This window comes from Austrofundulus limnaeus, unplaced genomic scaffold (genome assembly GCF_001266775.1).
Source record: "Austrofundulus limnaeus strain Quisiro unplaced genomic scaffold, Austrofundulus_limnaeus-1.0 Scaffold172, whole genome shotgun sequence".
Taxonomy (NCBI): domain Eukaryota; kingdom Metazoa; phylum Chordata; class Actinopteri; order Cyprinodontiformes; family Rivulidae; genus Austrofundulus; species Austrofundulus limnaeus.
In genome coordinates this window covers 984,589-992,722 of record NW_013952574.1, presented here as the reverse complement: position 1 = coordinate 992,722, position 8,134 = coordinate 984,589, and the positions used below count along the sequence as shown (strand labels likewise).

The window sequence follows — 8,134 nt, the reverse complement described above, 5'->3', positions numbered from 1 at the left end:
GTGTGTGTGTGTGTGTGTGTGTGTGTGTGTGTGTGTGTTTTCATTGCTCTTTCTGGAACATGGCCAAAGGGTTGAAATGTTCCAATCAATACTTAAACCACAGATACACACATGCTTGGTATTTATTATTTTTACTACCAGGAAGTGATCAACGTTGTGCTAAAACTACGGAAACTAAAAATGTAAACATAATAATAATCATTTATTTTCACACAGGAGCTTTTAAGACCATTGATCAGTTGAATGAATGTATCAAATTAAATTTTTGTTGTTGTTGTTTTTTGTAGTTGATTAGAATGTTTTTTTGTCATTTGTTGTGTWGAGTCACTTTGTTTCTAATTTAGTTCAATTTGATGGTGTTTTATTGTTAAATGGGATTATTTCTTATTTAGTAATTAATGGTTTATATTTTTCACCTTGCACACTGGTCAGCTGAGGTTGTTTTTTGAAGGTTCAACAGAAATTTGAATGATTTGCCTTGAAATATAGCTGAACAGACTGGCACAAATAATCTGTTTCGTTGCACCATAAGTATTCTTATTTTTACTTCAGGGTGCAGTGTTTCAGTGAAAAATAATGTTCAGCTTATTGATGTAAAAATGCAGTTTACACTTCAGATTAAAAAGTCTGACTGGCTTTCATGAATGAAAGATTTTAGATTTTTTTTCCTCACTGTACCCTTATTCGTTTCTGCTTCATCTAATTTCTCTGCAAAAAAATCCTTTTTATCCAATAAACCRGCTTCCCTGCAGCAGCAGCTAAGTGAGTTTTAACACTGATCAATATTAATCAGATGCTACATTAAATGATGGACTCAATGTCTGAAAAATGACAGACTTCTAGCTTGATCTATTGCATCAGAAATCATTTCTCTAATATGTTCATGATCTCAATCATTAAAGTTTCTTAAGTTTTTTTAAATATTCACATTGTCTTACCTAAAATAAAAAAAGAAAAAAATAGGGGGAGCACTCTGCAGTGGAGATAAATAGTTTTTGCATGATAAGTAAACAGGTTTGCTAATGAGTTTACCTGCTGCCATGGATGGCGGGCGGTCATTGTGTTCAATAATCTGTTAACAAAATATATCGTGAACTACTAGATTTTAATGAAACTTGTATAAAGTAATCACTGGATGCATGTTGTTAACTTTTTGAGTCCACCTGATTGAAGGTGACTTCCACAGCTAATTTACACTTGGTTTGACAAATACTGAATTAAAGATTTTTGGGGTAGAAGCTGAATTTCACCTTCATCTGAGAGCTAACAGAGCTAGCAAAATTTGTTGTTAAAAACTATGGTGTACAAAATTTATTTTGTCATTTAATTATCTAGTCGTTTTTTTGCAGAGATTTAAAATCATTTTCGAAAATGATTTTGACAAATGATAGCAGCTCAAAAACACCACTAAATTTAATTAGCATTCTATAAAGACAGGTCTATTGCCAACCACTTTGAATGCCAAAGATTTAATTCACAATTTTGTACAACCTAATAACATTTGAGTATAGGGATGATCTCAGCTACACTCACATTTAATTTCAATTCAGTATCTAAAACATGATCAAGTTATTGGCATTTTTGTGTTTGCTAAAACTGAATGACTGTCATGGATTGACTCCAAAAGTTAGCCAGTTTGAGATGTGCGTATTATAATTACTTTCTAAAAGTTTCATTTAGATCCACCCGGTGGCTCATGAGGTAATTTATTAACATACAGACAAAGAAACACAAACACAGACAATTATGGAATCATTTGCCTTTCATGTCAGGGTCGGGTAAAATCTGGACACATACAGAAAAAGTCTAAATGTAGAAAAACAATAATAAACAGAAGAAAACTAAAACTATAAACAAATAAATTTCTAAATAATAGATGACCAATTTGTGCAGTTTTTGTAGACTGGAACAATTCAAAATTTCAAACGTACTGTAACTGGACACCATCAAAGATGAAGTGTATAATTTTTTACCAGACATGATTTTTCCTTATAGAAAGAACATTGTTATTTTATACATGTTTTTCTTGTTTATTCCTCCAATGATGACCAATAGAACAACATGCAGATTTTATGATGTCTGCTTTTACTCCATATTTTGTTCTCTATGAAAAACAGTGAACCCTCTTCACTTTGGAATATTTTTAATACTTCCTGTTTGTTGTTGTTTTATTATTATTTTTAAAGCTTAAGTCAACCTTACACCAACTTTCACATTTGTGTGTTGGTGGTTCTGTTTAGAGTACCTGAGGCCACTGTAACGCTGTAATTCATTGCTGGGCCTTCTCTATCTTTATTACATCCTGTCCTCCCACTACACTCCGGTGAAACACACACACACACACACACACACACACACACACACACACANTGTGTAAGGCTACTGTTCTTCACTGCTGCAACAATGGAGTCAAAGCGTGTGGGCGGATAGCAGAGTGAGAGAGAAAGGATGAGTAGATATCCAAAACTCTGTATAAACTCGCCTACAACAAGCCTACAGGGACCCCCCCTGTGTGTGTTGGTGGTAACCAGCAGTGAAATCTGCCTTATGCTTAATTGCTTCCTGCAGTGCGTGCATTTCTATCTTGTCTTATTATGGCACCACATTTGTAAAGCAACAATATCACAGGCGAGGGTGAATGTCTGAAAATGCAACAATTTAACGCTCATCAAAAATAAGCACTTTTCCACGGATGCACCTCAATGCTTCTTGGGTGTATAAATGATCATTTGTACAGTTTGTCATCAGTTAAATGTTATCGTCTGGATGAGTGCCATTATCAGTAAAATGTGTCATTAAAGCTGATTTTACAATTATATTATTAATCGTATATTTATTTCAGTTTGGACCTTGGTAAATTTAACTTTGGTTCAACTTTTAAAATATCTAAAGTGCACAACTCAAAYGTCTGATTCTTTGTTGATCAACTTAATCCAAATTGTGCAAATAGATGTATTTTAATCTGCTTTTGGAATATTACATAATGTTTRTACCGTGGGAGGCAGCTCCAGAGAAGAGGCCGTCAGCAGAAACTAACTCCAAGCACGTTCAAACATTTGTTGAAGCACACTTGACCTCACAGAGTTTATGGGAGGAAAAATAAAAGCAGGAAAACTGAGTGATTCTCAGCTGCTTACCTGCAGAAATGTGTGTCAGGACTCCTCAGATCTGCTCCTCTCATCACCAACCAGCAGCCTCCTGATACCGCTCAGTGGTCCTCCCCCCCGCCCCCTCCTTCCTTCCTCCGTCCCGGGACTTGGCCCACCTCCTCAGAATAGCGCTTCGTTCAACTCCGGATGACGCCCAAGATTTTAGCGGCAGCAACAGCAGCACGATCCGCGCGGAGCATCCTCCTGGTCCGGTCCCATCCTCACAGCTTCACCGTGCCCCGTCATCCGCTCGCCGCCACCTTTTTCCGKGTCCTGCAGAGCCTCGTTAGTCCTTCACCGCCATCCCTCATCACCATCGTCCCCTCTCAGCTTTCCGCCTCACCGGTGCTCGTGTCGCCACGCTGCGTGGCTCGGCTCTGCAGCCCAAAGTGTGTCATGCCCGGGAAGAGGAGCGCATCATCCGGACCAGGCATATGGAGAGAGAGAGAGAGAGAGAGAGAGAGAGAGAGAGGGAAGTCTTGTGAAAAGAATATTTCATCAAACAGCCTCTAAATATCAGCTCCAACTGGAAAGAAGTAGTTTGACTTCACAATTAGATATACAGAATACAATAATTTAGACGTTTTCTGTTCTAAAATAAAAATCAAATGTAAAGAGAGGCAGTGGAACACTGGATCAGCTCTTTACCTTGCTAGGGTCCATGGTCCATAGGGTGCATGGGAATTTATCCAACCAGTCTACATGTGTTTTCTGGACTTGGAGAAGTTACTTGACTATGTGTTCCATCAAGTACRCTCTAATGGGTGATCTGTGAATATGTGATTGTGGGTTAATTGTTACGATGCTACAGTTTGGCTCATATTGTTGGCTTTCTGTAAGACCTTTTCAGGGTGACAGACACCACCAGAGCTGCCCATTGGACCCCTCTCTTCAGGCTGGGAGTGAGGTACTCAGGGATTTATTCTTGGGGAAGAATGGGGTGTGAAATCAACATATAGATTAGTGACGCTTTGGTAGTACTGCATACTCTGAACCAGTCTGTTGTGGTGAGGAGGAAGCTGAGCTGTAAGGCTGGTTGGTCTACAGTCCTACCCCCACTTATGGTCAACCAAGAAACCAACTGCGGTCCAGGCATCTGGTAAGGATACTCCCTGGACGCCTGGTATTCTGGACATATCCAACTTAGAGGAGACCCGAGAAAGACCCGGTACAAACTGGGAAAACCTCAGAATCCTCCAGGGAGAGGTGGCTGTGAAGAGAGATATCTGGACCTCCCTGTCCAAGTTGCTTCACCCACAACCTGACATCAGAACAAGCAGCAGATAATCTGTGGATGGATATTACAAGAGCAATGATAAGGAGTATTGCCAACCAAATTACTTTATTTTTTTTTGGGAGGGATAACCAAAAACTGCTTCAATTGTTATTGTTTTTTTTTTTTACCATATTAGATCAAATCAGACAATGATGGAAGAAAAGAAGAAAGTGAGGGACGGCAGCAGTTAGGAAAAGAGAGACTGAGGGAATCAGGTATTGCATGTAGCCCCTATAGTACTCTATCATTTCTTCATCTCTCTTCCTGGTATTCACTCTCTCTGATGCTCTCTCATGTCCCTCTCTCCCTCCTCTCATCCATCTCTTTCTTGCTCTCTCTGACAGTCCATTAGGCCCACACAGCCCTGTCATCCATTCACTCTGTCAGTCCAGGGCTACGGAACCCATCGTGTTTATAGTTAGACAATAATCATGGTTAGAGCATCCGTATCATTGCTAAAAACCCAAGAGTTCAGTTTCCACAAGGGCCGGGTCACAGAACGAAACCCCACAGTTAGAGGATCAGAGGTCTGGTCCTGGTGTAACACGGCGTTTATCCCATGTTTCAAGGTTTTCACATGTCTCTTTTCTCTCCTGTCAAAGGTTTTTGTCTTTTCTGAGTAGTTTTTGAAAGTCTTACTGGCATTTTACAATATATTAAATGACTTAATAACAAGTGAGTTAAAATGTCTACTAAAATCCATCAGTACATCTATTTTTCAGATTTTTTTGTCTAAATACTTTTCTATTGAAAAAAACAAAATTAATAAACTAGGTGAAAAAGGCAAAACTTAAATCCACTAAAACTCTAATATTGGGCATTTGTCAACCATTTAAACTTACCTTTGGGTGAAAAACCCAATGTAGCTGGAAATTTGATTTAGAACATCTCTGTTATCTCTTAGAACTACTGTAAGACCAAATAAAACTAGCAATAGTTTAACAAAGTAAATAAGCAGCAGAATACTGCTTTATCCAAACGGCACTGCTTTATAATTATGTTTAAAATAAGGTGTAGAAAATCCCATTCATTTTTACAATAGTTACCAAAAGCCAGACATGGATCTTGTTTTTTGATTACACAATCAGAAATGTTTTATTCATAGCCATCAGGCATTTTAGCAGGTAACCGATCAAACTTTCGATAGAAAGTTACAGCGTCTGTAATTGTCAAAATCATAAGCTTAAAACCTTGTTCATTTCATAATTTCATAACCTTTTCAGTTTTAAATTGAAGAAATAAATGCACACAAAACCTTGCACGCCATGGTTTGAAACAAAGATGTTAACACTTAAGCTGGGTTCACACCGAACACRTTTTGGGCAGCCAAAATGCACCTGACGACTCAAGTTGGCACCAGCTTCGGATGTTATCATCCATTAAATGGACGTTATTAGCCGTTATCAGTCCCATAGAATGGCTTCAGACTGTCAGCTGGTTAGTATGAGGCATAAAGCCACTAAGGTTTTTTATACAGTCTGGTTAATATGAGGCATAAAGTCATTAGGGTTAATTTATAAAAAAAAATGACATGAGCTATGATGAAGTGGCCCGAACTCCGGCGGTAGTGGATTGTTGTATTTCAACGTATATGGTACTGGTAACCCACTAGGGGGCACTGTCGGGACAGTCTGAAGCCATTCTTTGGGACTGATAACCGCTAATAACGTCCACTTAATGGACTGATAACATCTGAACCGCCTGAAGTTGGATGCTTGTCAATAAAGTCCGTACAGACTGAACGTGACTAGACGCTCGTCTGGAGAGGGAGGAGTGTCTTGGTTTTTTCCAGTCTGTCTTTAATGGCAGATGAAATAAAGAAAATAAGAGCAAGCGAACATTGAGCTAATCAGATAATTAATTCACCAGATAATTTAGAGGCAGTCTGTTCACTGAGTTTCACTACTCCAGGAGCTGCGAGCTGACGAACTATTTTTTTTTTGTCCTGAGCCCAGTTTAACACAGTTTAATGAGCTGCTGACCCACATCGGTGCTGATATCTCCTGCCAGAACACCAAATACAGATGATCAATTTCACCAAAAGACCTCCTGTCCGTCTGTTTCAGGTTAGTGGGAAACATTCAGGAAACCGTCAAGTGGAAAAATGATTGGTTAATGCGGTGTGTCGAGCAGCAAAAGTTCAATTTTTTTTAACTCAAGCGTCGGGTGCTTTGGATGCGCCGCATGCACGGAAAACGCTCTACCACTACTAGGGCTGTGTATTGGCAAGAATTTGGCGATGCGATACATATCATAACAGAGGGGTCACGATAGGATATATCCCAATATACTGTGATACTGTAAGCAAGACGATATATTGCGATATATTGCGATTTTTTTTGTCCAAAAATTCTATTAAATAAAAACCTCTTACTGGAAAAAAAAAGAAAAGCTAAAGTTTACTTACAATGCTTACATTGTCTCCTACAATGCTAATGCTACCCTTACTCTCTGGCGCTCAAGAGGTAGAGGAGGAGGTAATGGCTGGCTCACTGCTGCCAACTAGTGGTCAGAGGATGAACTACAACATAAAAATGAACGGTTGGCAAGAAGGTTGACATTTTAAACCTTAATTAAAAATCGATACAGGGCTTTGGAATATCGATGCAGTATCGGGAAATGAAATATCGCGATATTTCAGTGTATCGATATTTTCTTACACCCCTAACCACTACCTTGTGCGCTGCTCAGACGCACCGCGCTGCCCCTAGATGCGTGTCCACCATTGAATTTACATGTAAACTGGCTGCTTCGGCTGCTCAAAACGCGTTTGGTGTGAACCCGGCTTTAGAGAAAATGTTTCGGATGACTCTTAAAATCACACAAAAATTTAGTGCCAGCTGTAGCAATAACTAAGTTACAGTCGTTTTTTTCTGTTTGCTGAGCTCCATTTGCTGGGCAGCCATCGTGAATCAGCTTGCCTCCAAAAGTTAATCAGCTGTAGATGTACATTACATTCAGTGATTACTTTGTGAGAGCTTCACTAAGATCCAACAAGCAGCTAATAAGATGCATATAATTCAGTCAAAAACAATCATTATGAAAATAAAATAATACAATGTCAACACAGTTTTAAAAAAATGACGTATATTGTCCACCACTTTATGTAAGAGGAAATATTGTATGGAAAAACTTATACAGCTATTTTGAATATGCATCAACAAGAAATGTTTTTCCTTTTTAGAAAATGCATTTTTAGAAAATGCAAAACTACACAAGCCTCTCTTGAAAAATCTAACCTGTGTTTAAAAACCTGATTTTTTTTAACTTAAACCAGTGGCCAGCCTTTGTTTATTGAGCGGAAATCACAGCGTWAGTGTCAGACTAAAGTCAAAGAGCTTTTTACAGCACTGACCTTCACAGCTGACTGGAGAGCCACCTCTTAGATAACCCATGGAAGGGCTTTAATACTCTCAGGGGAACACTGTAAGAACTGCATGCAGTCTTGAAGCCAAGATGCTTCGATCCGGGTCACAGTCAGCAAAAAAGAAGAAGTCACACCRTCAGACAAGTTAAAGTTTTTATACRCTTTGGATTTTCCTCTGTATGTGTCTTGATTAACTGTCCTGCTGCCCTTGGCTCAAAATAACACAAAATCTGCACTTCATTAAAGAATCACATTTAACATTTACAGTTCGCCTTCCTGTTGCGCTGTGTGTGTGTGTGTGTGTGTGTGTGTGTGTGTGTGTGTGTGTGTGTGTGTGTGTGT

General features: G+C 38.9%; 1 protein-coding gene across 2 annotated transcripts in view; it reads right to left on the bottom strand.

Annotated features, from left to right (window-relative positions):
* bean1 (brain expressed, associated with NEDD4, 1) overlaps positions 1-8,032 on the bottom strand; it is a 40,825-nt gene extending 32,793 nt beyond the window's left edge. Inside the window, exon 1 of one of the 2 annotated variants that reach the window (XM_014017585.1) lies at positions 7,781-8,032. The gene's annotated coding sequence lies outside the window, so the exon portion shown is untranslated. Of the gene's footprint in view, positions 1-3,137; positions 3,582-7,780 lie in introns of those variants that run through there. The other variant, XM_014017584.1, reaches the window with a different exon arrangement.
* Between the last annotated feature and the right edge of the window lie 102 nt (positions 8,033-8,134).